General features: G+C 36.6%; 1 protein-coding gene across 4 annotated transcripts in view; it reads right to left on the minus strand.

Moving 5' to 3' along the window:
- Nucleotides 1-13,690, minus strand: part of PHACTR2 (phosphatase and actin regulator 2) — a 241,551-nt gene that overhangs the window by 177,332 nt on the left and 50,529 nt on the right. The window contains exon 1 of one of the 4 annotated variants that reach the window (XM_075203224.1): nt 2,520-2,584. The exons of the other annotated variants lie outside the window; for them this stretch is intronic. The gene's annotated coding sequence lies outside the window, so the exon portion shown is untranslated. Of the gene's footprint in view, nt 1-2,519; nt 2,585-13,690 lie in introns of those variants that run through there. 4 annotated transcript variants of the gene reach the window in all.

Raw genomic sequence — 13,690 nt, forward strand, 5'->3', positions numbered from 1 at the left:
TCGGTTTTTTCGGAAGAATGTCTTTTAATTTCTCATCTCCTAATAGTATGTGCCAATGCTTGAGAAATATACGTTCTACTTTCTTCGAGTCTCGGTTAAACTTGGAGATGAAAGGGACTGTTTCAAAGGTTGTTTCTTTTTCATCCCTTTTCTCTTTCTCTAATAGTGTGTCTCTATTAGTGTTCCTAATAGTGTGCTCAGCTTCCTGTACATTTTTCGGGTCATAGTTCCTTTCTAGAAATCGTTCCCTAAGCACAGTGGCCTGTTCATCAAATTGATAAAGTTTGGAGCAATTGCGGCGTAATCTCGTGAACTGGCCTTTCGGTATGTTTTTTATCCAGGTTTGGTGATGGCTGCTGCTCGCAGTGATATAAGAGTTAGAGTCTACTGTTTAAAAAAGGTTCTGGTTTCAATGGTATTGTCCTCTATGTAGATCTGTAAATCCAGGAAAGGAACCTGTTTCTCACTATAGTTTGAACTGAAGATTGAGGTTGTTCTGATTTATGCAGATCAGGAATGAGTCGAGGTCATTCTTACTTCCTGTCCAGATAAACAGAACATCATCTATAAATCTGAGCCAGAGGAGAATGTATTCGGAGAATGGATTGTTCGTCCAGATGGTAAGGTTCTTCCATTCAGCCACGAACAGGTTCGCGTAACTGGGCGCAAATTTCACGCCCATTGCTGTCCCGCGAACCTGCCTGTAGTACTGCCCCTCTGACCAGAAGTAATTGTGGTTAAGTATGAAGTTAATGCTTTCCAAAATGAAATTGATCTGTTCAGTGGGAATGTTACCGTCTTGGGTAAGGATGTTTTTAACATGTGCACATCCCGCATTATGTTCAATAACCGTATATAGCGAGGTGATGTCGCAGGTGGCTAGGGTATAGCCAGATTCCCATATTACATTTTTCAGTACCTCCAGTACATGACTTGTATCTCTTAAATAACTTTTTTGTTTTGTAACTATTGGTTGCAGGAAGAAATCTATGTAACTGGACAAATTGGTGGTAAGGGATTGTATCCCAGATACAATGGGTCTCCCTGGTGGGTGGTCAAGTGTTTTGTGGATTTTTGGTAATTGGTAGATTACCGGTAATCTTGGAAATTTAATGAACAGGAAATCGAATTCTGATTTGCTAATGATGCCCTTTTCGAAGGTTGGTTTAAGGAGATCCATTAATTCTTTCTGATAGGTAAGAGTGGGGTCACTAGTAAGTGGTTCATAGGTACTGATGTCATTGAGTTGTCTATTTAATTCTTTTAGATAGTCTTTTTTATTAAGAATAGTGATCCCACCACACTTATCGGCAGGTTTAATGATCAATTCTGGGTTGTTTCTTAATTCATTCAGTGCTTTTCTTTCTTTAAAAGTTAAATTGGAACTGGAGATAAGGTTATTTACCAATTTTTTAATTTTCACTCAAAGTTCATTATAACCTATGAATATAATATAATGTTGGGCATAGATGGTACTGCTTTATATTTTGAGTGATTTGGGCATCTGAAATATATATTCAGAGAGAAGTATGCTTATAGGGCCTGATTCATTTAGGAAAGTTAAGCAAATGTGATTAAGGCAAAACCATATTGCATTGGGGGAGGTAAATTTAAAATGTGATGGCAGATTTATATTTAGGGTAGGGATGTCCTAAATCAAATTTAAATTTCAGTCTACAAATAAGCTATCAAGTATTTGTGTGCCACATGGAAAAACGAACAGTATTTTCCTTATGTGCTAAATTATAAACTAATTTGCACATGTTTTTTGTCCAGAAAACTTGAGTAGGAAAACTTACTCAATTTTTTGCTTAACTCCCCTTAATGAGTTTGTTATAACTAGATAAAAGCAGAAGTAATGGGCCAATGGCAGTAATCCTAGAAATAGTGCTGCATGATTCCGCGATATTGTAGAATATTGTAGAATATAAAATCTTCCTAAATTCCTAACAGGGCTCTGGCTCTGTATATTTGGAAGTGCCTCACTACTTCCGCATCACCAGAAAAGCATTCATTGTGAACACTGTGTTTGCTGAGAACCAGCGGAAGTCTAGTGATGGCAGCGCATTTCTGTAGCCTGTAGCAGCCATCTATGTGACAGGGACATAGAGGCCCCAGGAGTGCAGTGTCTTGGTCACTGCTTGGCTTCTCTACCAGGAAGGAGAACTTCACATATGATGTAACATACATTACATCTAGTTACCTATTTCTGATAGCTGTAACTGTCATCTAGCGGTATAGTAGTGCCATAGAGCTGTGGCAGTAACCAGTCAGTAATCTGAGTAGTTGGCATAACTACCAAATATCCTTGTTTAATTCCCTACGGTCCCTCCTTGGGATATGTCATGTACACTTATGAATACGCCCCTTACTGATTCTCAGAACTCTTGCATTTGTCTAGATTGTTGTGCTCATTATAGAACAACTTCAGGTGGTACAATGGGGGGCAGTAGTTTTCTGTTACTTAATATGATCCATGCAGTTTTTTAAAGTGTATGTAAATAATAAAATCAAATTACCTTTAAATTAGGAATGTACCAAACTGAGGATTCCACTCTGTATTCAGGCCAAGATTTTTAGTAAGATCCCGTTTCGACCCAATCCTAAAAAAATCGTCCAAACAAAATCAGAATCCTGATTTTACAGTGATAAGTTTGTCGTTCTAATATAAAGATAATTTGAGTTATGTTAGCAAATTAGAATTCAAGTAAGAAACTGTCTGAAACCTGTGAAGTGTATTTTGTGTTTAGCAACTAATGGAGTACATTTCCTTAAAGACACTACCCAAAGGCAGAAGACGGCAATAATGGACCACCAGTTGGCTTATCTGAGGTGACGCCACAATATGAATTATAGTAAATCCTTTTAATCTTTGGACCCCAGTGCAGATGTATTGGCTGACTATGGGCTAGATTTACTAAAGGGCAGTTTGATGAAACTGTCAGTTCTCGGACATTTTTTCTGCGGTTTTAAAACCGCCGGATTTACTAAAAACAAGCCACCAGTTAAAAGGCTGAAAAACACAGTTTTACAAACCACAACTCTACTAATCGCCATCTCGATCAAAATCAAACAGACAGATTTATTAACCTGCTGTTTGACAAACGGCCGGGCAAAAAGACAGAAAAACAGGCAGAAAAAAGAGGAGGTCGCGAGTGGCGCGCCTGCACAAACTGCACGCTGCTTGAGCTATCTAGCTATTCAGAACATAAGCGGTTTAGATGTTTTCAATCAGCCACCCATTGCCAGGCATTTTACATCGATTTATACAATTTTTAGTAAATTTACTGCTATGAGTGTTTCTCATGTTGATTGCAAGCAGAATAGAGAGAAAATATCTGTTTTAGCATCCATATGATTCTAAAATCTTAGTTCAATACCTTGTTACTTAGATTTTTAACCCATCAGTTACTATTAATATGAGTAAGAACAAGAAGACAGTGCTTTTGTAAGCGTGTGTACTAGAAATTTGGTAACATGAGGTGTGTTGTCAACATACTATTCTATTTTAAACACATCTTAAAGTGATGTAGAGTATTTTTGTATTTTTAAAAAAGTTATTTGTATATAGGCTAGTTTTATTGTTTTATTTGGACAAATCATCATGCTGTTTTATAATTGCATTTCACATTTTTATTGCTGTAATATAACTAATTGGTTTATATTTTTGACAACATAGCTTTTGCCTTGCCAACATGATTTTTTTTAATGCAAGGTACAAAATTAGTGCAGAAGGTAAAGAAAAAAAGCTACTTAGTGCATCACTAAGCACCAGGAGTAGCAAACCTAATTGACTAGTGTATTATATGTGTTAATGTATTACACATTGTACTGCTCTACTATAATATTCCTGTGACACAATATTGCTTTCCCACAGTATGGTCTTGTCCCTGTTTTACCCCTTTGATTACATTGTCACTATCACACCTCCCTTTCCAGCATCAGGACTTCTACCCTACCTAGACTCAGACACCATCATGGCCTCTTAAACTTCTAGGCCTCTGCACAATCCTGGACTTTGCTAAAATAGGGCCCTGTACCATCTGGACCCTCCAGGACTCTGTACCGCCTAGGCCCCTGCACCATCATGGCCCCATCTTGGCTATGATGGTCCGTATCTTGCTGACCTCTGTACCATGGTGAAACACACTATGCCTATTGTCCCATTTGCTCCTTTTATCTCTCAATATCCCTTCCCTTTAGAATGAAAGTCTCATGGCAGGGTATTTTACCTTAGGTCTCATGTCTGTACCCTATGTCTCATGTCTGCCCACTTGATGTCCCTGTTTTATCTTTTGCTGAATTGTTTTTGTATGCCATGTGATTTGTCCTGTTAATTGCATCCATGAATGTATTATTCTACTTATCTGTAAGTACTTAGGTAATTGTGTAATTTTGTTGCATGTTCTAACCCCCTATGTAGCAAAAAATAAAACAATAAAATGATACAGTGTCAACATATTATATAGAGTTTTTCAATAAATGAGGCACAAAAAGAAACAAATTATAAACTGTGATGAGGAAAGCTGTTAACCGTAAATGAAGTAGAGCCCATTTTCATGGCAAGTATGCACAATGAAGTCAATTCCAATAGTTACTATACACAATAGAAGACAGATGTTGACAGCATTTGTTCTTATCAGTGTAAATCTATATCTCTAGCACAAGAAAAATATGAGGCATGTGTTCTTAAAACAAATGAGGAGTCTTGATGTTGAGTTACAAGCTTAAATGCTTTGATCAAAATATGAACCAATTCCTCATTTTTTTATTGTGCTAGCTATATACAGATTTACACTGGTAAGTTCTGACAACTGTGTTCTTTTCTGTATCTACAGTAAATAGTAAATGTATATTGCTGTGCAGCTGGCACCAGAAAAACAGGTGTTTCCGAATGATGGCATATTTGTTTCTAAACTAAATAAACTAAACTCCATTCTGGGACTGAATACAAAGCAGAGTTCATTCTGATTATTAGTGTACAAAAAAGAATCCCATTATGATCTACAAAGCAGACTCTATTCTTGTGATTATTAATTAATGCAGAGCCCATTACAGTGGGTGTTATACAAAAAGGCCTATTATGGTGGCATGTATACAAATCAGAGCCTATTGTGGCTGCCAATACACAAAGCAGAACCAGAACCAAATCTTGAGGTGAACAAACAAATATCTGGTGTCAAGAATACAAAGCAGAATACAATCTGGCGGAAAGTATAAAAACAAAGATCATTTTGGTAGAGAATATACAAATCAGAACCAGGCCCATTTTGGTGAAAAATGTACAAAACAGAGTCCATTTCAGCCAGTGTGCAAAGCAGACTGCATCCTGGTTTATTGTAGACAAATCAGATTTCATTATGTTGCCAAATGTACAAAGTGGATCGTATTCTGGTGTCAAGTATACAAATGAAAGCCTAATCACAAGTTAATTAAATAAAAAATATAAATATATGAATGCGTACTCCCCCTAGATATAAATTGTTCTAATATATGTACTTATTGTATACACAACTGGTTAATCTACATTTGCTGCTTCTCCCTTGTCAATTGGACCTGCTTCATATGAGCTGGATGTTATATTCCAAGGTAGCGTGAACAGGCTGTGTGTATACTTCACTAGACTCTGTTGCTCCCACCTCATATCTGATGGACAGGTATGGCTTTATGAAACAGGTACCAAAATGCTCACAGGGTAACCATGTTGGATAATCTTTAGCCCTGTGTAAATTCCCCATACTAAAACGCATCAAAAGAATATTGTTCATAATTTCTACATGTCTAGAGATCTGCAAATAATTCTAATCTGTGAAGTTAGGTTTTGGATATATGTCAAGCTTAAAATATAATCTACTAGTGAAGCTTTAGAATTAGGTAAAATGCAGAAAATGATATCTATTATATTCATTTTTGGTATGTACATAAACTCGTGATCTGTTATTATGTCTCTGGAATTTATTGGAGAAAAACTATTTCCATATAAAAAGTCATGAGTAAGAAATATGCTCTGAAAAGAAGAGTCATTCCCCCACTGGCAATTAGGTCATATTATACCTTTAAACATTGTCAGTCTTATGGGGAGTTAACGTGAAATTGAGAATTTGTCCTTTGTTTCCACCTTTCCTAGGCAATCAGAATTACATGAAAAAGTGAGTTTATATTCTGTTACTATTCATTTTTATTTCAAAGAAACTTTTTTGCATACTTTAAGCATTGTGGCTATTTTGCCATATTAACTTTTATTTAATAAGTTTCTGTCAATGTGTCCTACAAATTCATTTGCTAGATAGCTTTGGCTATTCAAACGCTATATAACCAAATACTGGTGATTGGTTAATGATAATTTTGTTTTTTTTAAGTTTTGATAGTAGTTTTGAGATAGGATATGAATAAATTGGTAGACAATATGCAATCATTGTCACAATGAAAATGTAATACTAAACTTAAGTGGATAATAAGTTTTACTGTCCTAAAGTGTTGTGATCAATTGACCAAAAATGTACAATGAGGGAAAAAAGTCCAATTCCTTGCTTGTAAGTATTAATCCAATAGTGATTTATACAGGGGTCAGAGAATGACCCGTTCAGTATAGAGATAGCGTCCCGGAGTATTTAGTATTACATTTTCATTGTGACATTGTTTGCATATTGTCTACCAATTTATTCCAATTTTTGTTAGCATCATGTTTCTAGTATTAAATATTTACGCCAGTTTTCTGAATTTAATGTGCACTACGCCATCTTAGTGTTTGATTTGGATCCTATAGTGGATTCACAAACATGACTTGCTTACTGGATCTACATCACAGACAAACACTTACTGCACAATTGTTTAGTCAATTTTAGGGTATTAGCTAATGATTCAGATCATCACTCATTTTGTAACAGGTATTCCACTTAGAGAAATTACTTAAAAAAGAGAAGAAAATGTGGTGGAATATACAAACATTAGAGTGATATGTTCAACAGGGATTATTTCCCAAAGGCCTACGCATTAAGAAATAACCCACTACATATAAAGTGAGTAGTGCCTTTTCTGACAAGTGGCAGCAGACCTTAACAGTTTGTTCGATCTCACTTATGAAAATATTAATAGAAGAAAACAGATAGCCCTTAGAACTATCACTCATGATATTTTTGAATTAGAGACATCATTATCACACAAGGATGATCATTACCTTTAATTAATGGAAGTAGTAAAAAATAGAATATCTGTAGAGGAACAGAAAGTTATACAAAAGAAAGAACAAAATATCCGCAGAGATCATGCAAACAGAATTAACATTTGGGATGATAATCACAAGAAACGCCAGGAGAAACATCGCAAATACACAACACTCCAAAAATCGATAGTATGTAGGGACAAGACAAAACATACTAGGGATATGTCGGCTCCTACTTTGGAGTTACAATCAAAAACTCCTTACAATCGGTGGTAGTCAGCATATCGATGCTGACTACCCCGACACTACTTACCCTGACGTGGAGAGACTGAAGGGCTCCTACCCCGACCTTCATCGCCGTAATTTCCAGACTGTTTACACAGAAGTCGTCCTGCACATTGGTCGGGGAAGGAGCCCTTAAGTCTCTCCACGTCGGGGTAAGTAGTGCCGGAATAATGAGGATCATTATTTCGTACCCAACCCCTTACAATAATAAACAAGGAGTAGTCCCTACCCACCAGCAGCTATATCGCGAGTTAGGTTAGACTTATTAAGAATATATGACCTTACTTTATTCTAAGAAGTTTTCAAACACCATGGGAGATTCAAACTCACGCAACAACACTGGCAATCAATCTTTTAGTGACACAGACTCCTTTTCTTTTTCTGTGTATATCAGTATGGAATCAGATCAGGATTACCAACAATTGGCCTTACATTCATTTGAATTAGGTTGGCAAGAGAGCAACTCTGTTATTTCCCATAATCCTATCACATTACATACATCCCCAGAATTTACTACAACGTTTGTAGATGTTTGTAACCCCCAATAAATCTCTGTGGAGGTTACTGGCATAACAATAGGAAGGTCTGATGAGACCATTGAGCAGGTTGTGACCTTGCAACACATTGACAATGGTAATACCAATGCCATAGAGAGGAGCCCAGTATGCATCCATGTAATAATATTGACCACCCATCAAGAGGAGGAGGATCCGACTAAATCAACTAGAATGGGTGGTGATGCCAATCAGGAAGGTTTTTTAGGACAAACCCAAGTGTTGGAATTAGATATACACCAATGCAAACGCAAATTAGATCAATCAAACGAGGAAGGAGAGGAGGCAAGAGAACTAAACAAAAAAATCAAGCAATAGGGAGACAAGATAACATAGAGGTTCATCTATGAGATGGCTCAATATTCAACTTGAGTTCACATACATTGACCCCGACAGAAACATCATTACTTAATAAGGGGATTAAGTTTTCCCCTTCACATTCACTTAATAAGTTTGAAACTTATTTAGATTTACAGAAGTTTATATGCAAATTATCCCTAAAGAATTTTTTTTTAATACTACTTCTCCAGATATTAGGAATTCACCTATGTTAGATCTTTATTCACATACTACATTGAAAGTATCTTCCACCTTCTACCCCAGTTATAATAGAGGTGAATTTATTAACACATTGGAACGGTTGGTATCGGATGACTTGGACCAGATAGATACTAGATATAGAAACAAACGCCCGAAGGATAATCTTACCAGACCAGAGATGGAAGCTCTACACCGGTTGAAGACTAATGAGGAGATTGGGATCAAACGAGCGGATAAGGGTTGTGGGGTGGTTATTCTCAATACATCTGACTATCATGCCGACATGAGGAATATACTCAGTGACAGTGCAACATATTGCAAGTTACAGGCAGACCTCACAAATGATTTCAATGATCTGTTATCCAAACATATACGAACAGGTTTAGAATCAGGCATACTACTACTACCTAACAAATACAAATATCTTAAGTCTGCACATCCTAGAAACCCCGGTGCTATACTATCTTCCGAAGATACATAAGAATTCCACCAAACCGCCAGGCAGACCCATTGTTTCAGGGATCCATTACATCCAATCTTTCACATTATGTAGATTTCTTCCTCCAAGATCATGTCAAGTTACAACCCTCCTATATACGAGATACAGCACAAGTCATTAATATTTTGAGGGACATTCAATGACAAGATGATTACTGGTTAGTCTCTTGTGACGTTACTTTATTGTATACGATCATACAACATCAACAATGACTTAGTAGTGCTAAACATTACCTGGAACGAACCAATACATTACCTGGAAATCAGATAGAGTTTATTGTTGATAGCATACAATTCATACTAGAGCACAATTACCTATGGTACAATGGTGATTTTTTTTTACCTCCAAACCCAATGTACTGCTATGGGCACTATGTTTGCCCGGAGTTATGCTAATTTGTTCATGAGCAAGTGGGAGGACGAAACCATTTGGTCCTCCCACCAACACATGGCAAACCTAGTGCTCTGGCGTCATTATTTTGATGATGACCTCATGATCTGCCAGGGTACACGTGACTCATTGGATGGGTTTTTTAGAATATATTAATGATAACGTCAACAACCTCATATTCACATCCACTGTAAATAAAGAGAAGATTTGTTATTTAGATCTGGAGATTTATGTAGAAGGAAATGAAATTAAAACCAAGACCTATATGATAGTAGTGGATGTCAATTTGTACATCCTAGCTACCAGTCATCATACCAAAATTGGTTGAGCAATATTCCTGTCGCCCAATTCAAAAGAATTTGGAGGAATTGTACTAACCTGGAAATATTTGTAGAACAGAGTATTTGGATGAAAAAACTAAAGGAATATGATCCGCACTTAGTAGAGCAGTAATTTGAAGGAGTCAAAAAGATGGATAGAAAACACCTACTTGAGTACACAAAGGACAAGAAAGACACAAACAAATCAGCAAATTGGGGACAAGACGTCCTCTTCATTACAGGCTATTCAGACTCAGCCTATCAGCTTAATAAGATACTCAAGCGTCACTGGCATATTTTGAAGAAAGACGATGCTCTTCAGGGATTAATGCAATCTCAACCTAAATTGGTGTTTAGTAAAGCACCCAACCTCAGCTCTAAACTGACACATAATCATCTATCTACCAAATTAAATCCCCACACTTGGTTAACTGAGATGGCTCCGAAACATGGATTTTACCAGTGTGGTACATGCATGAGCTGCAGATCGTTAGGTTACCAGATCCAATATGTAGATCGCACAGTCCGTAAATTAAAGGTGCGCATTGGGGAACATATCATAAATATTAGGAAGGGATTTGCACTCCACAGTGTTTCCCAACATTTTTCCCAATATCACGAGAGTAATCCTACAGGTTTAAAGTTTATGACAATAACATCAGTCAAGAAAAACTGGAGAGGAGGTAATTCCCTTAGGAATGTCAATAAAGAGGAGGTCAGGTGGATATATACATTGAAGACTTTGGCACCTGCTGGCCTCAACATAGACTTAGAACTTAAATCCCTTTTAGAAACATGCTGATTATTTTTTATTTTTTTTTGTGGCTTTAGAGTGTGGATCCTTGGCTTTACATTTATTTTACATTATTTAAATCTACATTTATACTTTGCCAGACGGAATAGTATAGAGTTCATACATTTGAGAAGGTTAGAACTTTGAGGTATGGGTCTACTAATTGGATTATATTTTACAATATGTGTCCTTTATTACATTATTTTATATTAATTGGTTGTCAATATGTGTATGTATCTGTTATACTTTTTATTATATTCACCTATATGTATTATTACGGTGGAACATTTTTAATCTAATAGGATTGTTTGGATTTAGAATTTAGGATGGTAGTAGGAGCTGCCATCCACACAGTAAAGGCACAGATTATGAGGTCCAATTGGTGGTATTATACCTCCACTATGTAACATGTTAATTAATAAATAAATAATAATAATACATAAAAGTGGTCTGATAGATTTCACTGTGTTATAATCTGATTGTGTGTATTTTATATGTCATTCCGGTATATTATTTTATCACATATTGTGGCCATTGTAATTTCAATATTTATATGAAGTTGTAATAAGATAGAATATTGGATGTTAGATATAGATATTATAGTTATTATTTATATAATTATTGTGTGAACATTTAGAACTTTAATCTTAATTAGTATCTTAATAGCTTGCTGCACATTATTCATGGATCAATGTATGCTTTAGACGCACATATGGCAGAACCTATCATTTAATAGATTCAAAGATGGGAAGTCTATTTAAAACACACAGCGGTCACAAATATATTGCTCTCGAAAAAGTTCTGTGTTATGGAACGAAACGCGTTGAGCTGATACAGCAACATATTGTTCATATGTGAACTAGACGGCTTCATTAGCCTTGCATACTATGCTATTATTATATCGGGCAGCTGTCACGGAGATCTTTTTAATAAAGGTGTTTTTTCTACCATTGCTTGGCTGATCAGCCTAATTGGAAACACTGGTTAGTGCACGCATACTTCCTGACACGTGCAGTCGGCTTCATTCGGGCTTACGAATGCAGACATCAGACGCAGACCATACAATTGTGAATGGAGGAGTGACTTCCCCTTTTTGATGTAAGTGACAGATTTATTTCTTTGGGGTTCTTTATACGAGATATTGATTCAACTCTTCCTATTATTTTCATGTGCACTCGGATATATACTCCGGGACGCTATCTCTATACTGGGACGGGTCATTCTCTGACACTTGTATGAATCGCTATTGGATTAATACTTACAAGTAAGGAAGTGGACTTTTTTCCCTCATTGTACATTTTTGGTCAATTGATCACAAAACTTCAGGACACTAAGACTTATTATCCACTTAGGTTTAGTATTACATTTTCATTGTGACATTGTTTGCATATTGTCTACCAATTTTTTCAGATTAATTTATGTTAGCATCATGTTTCTAGTAATAATTCTTTACGCAATTTTCTGGATTTGATGTGCGCTATACATTTACTTTTGTGATTATTTATCAGAGACTGGGAATCTCAAAAAAGAGCAGGACGCTAATCCTTATATTGTCACGGGGTCGATGCGCTGTTGTCACTTTGTTTTCAGTTGAGATAGGATATAGAGTGACTGAAAGCTCTTGAAACAAACAGAATTTTTCAATTATAGTGATCGTGTAATATAAAAAGAAAGACTTAATTATTTTTAGACAAACTAGTTGGTTATGTTTTGATTAGCCCTTTGTCACACACACATATCATACAGGCTCAAGTGAGTGCTGTTTGTGACAATGGTACACAAAAGAACCTGGACTCTGTATACAAGACTGAGACCAGTCTGATAGCCAGTATAGAGGAACACCTGCCAGATCCTGCACTCAGACAGCACCAGCTAGCCCAGAGAGAACGCTTGCCCCACCTCCTGCACTCCCAGCAGTGACAGCACATACTGTAGCCACAATTCAGAGAAAATCATCTGTATGCTGTCACTGTCAAGAATGATGTCACCCTATTTACTGCTTGCTTTCTGTTCTTGCTTGTTACAAATATATCTGCACCTGAGTAATCTTCCAGCTGTGTGATGAGCTCCACTCACCAGATAATCATGTGACACCCAATTTCTGTGCTAAGATTACATGTGCGCAATGAAAAAAACCAATGTGTCGGAATAATTGACAAGGCTGGCTGTGCTAAATGCTGTTATTTTACTGCGAGTAGTTGAAAGCCCATGAGAGTGGGAGGGTTTCAACTGCAGTGTGGTTCATTTAAGATGGAATAAATATGTAAATAAGATATTGTATAATTAAGGTGTAGGTGTGTGTCAACCTTTCAAAACATAAGTTCTCCTACATACTAGCATTTTTCACTGCTTCAATATACTAATGTAGAAGGGTACTTCCTGGCAGTGTTCATTATATATCATGCAATAACAAAAATCTCCATCCTTTGCAACCAGTCCTTCCATCTGGTGCTTCTCAAGCATGTGTCTGAATCATTACTGAATTGCAAAGGACATTAACTCTTCCCTGAAATTATGCAGCAGCAGATGAGACAGCAAGAGTGTAGACTGTAGAATGACCTCTATACTGCAGGGGAAATGATATTAAGGTAAACAGGTAGTGTGAGTTATCTTTAAGTGGCCAAACCAAGCTATTCTACCATGCAGGATTCCATAGAAAACAATGTATTACATTATAATGTACATTTTAGATTATCTATATATTTATTTTCCTTTAACATGCATTCCTGTGTGAACAGGACATATTCTCTGACATAGGAATGAATCTTGCCGACTCAATTTTCAGTGCATTGCGCTTGTGGTCAGCGGGGTCAAACAGCACTGCATGCACAGTTGTTTTATGGAAGAATCAGGCTGACACTAAAAGTGTATTACTTATGTTTAATGAAATGGGAGAAAGGGGACATGTCTTCTTGAACTGCTACCTCAAGCAAAAAGGATGAGCACCAGCATCAGCTTAATAGACCAGAGCAATATCTCATTTTTGGAAATTACATAAAACTAATGTTCTGCTGAGTGCTTCTGTGAGCAAAAAATTGTGACGGTGCACCAAGGGTTAATATACTTTACAGCTGGAATCATTATTTTGCTGTTGAAACTTATTATGATCTTTCTAAAACGAATCAGGGGCTGTGCCAACAGAATCAG

The sequence above is a fragment of the Mixophyes fleayi genome, chromosome 3 (assembly GCF_038048845.1).
Source record: "Mixophyes fleayi isolate aMixFle1 chromosome 3, aMixFle1.hap1, whole genome shotgun sequence".
Taxonomy (NCBI): domain Eukaryota; kingdom Metazoa; phylum Chordata; class Amphibia; order Anura; family Limnodynastidae; genus Mixophyes; species Mixophyes fleayi.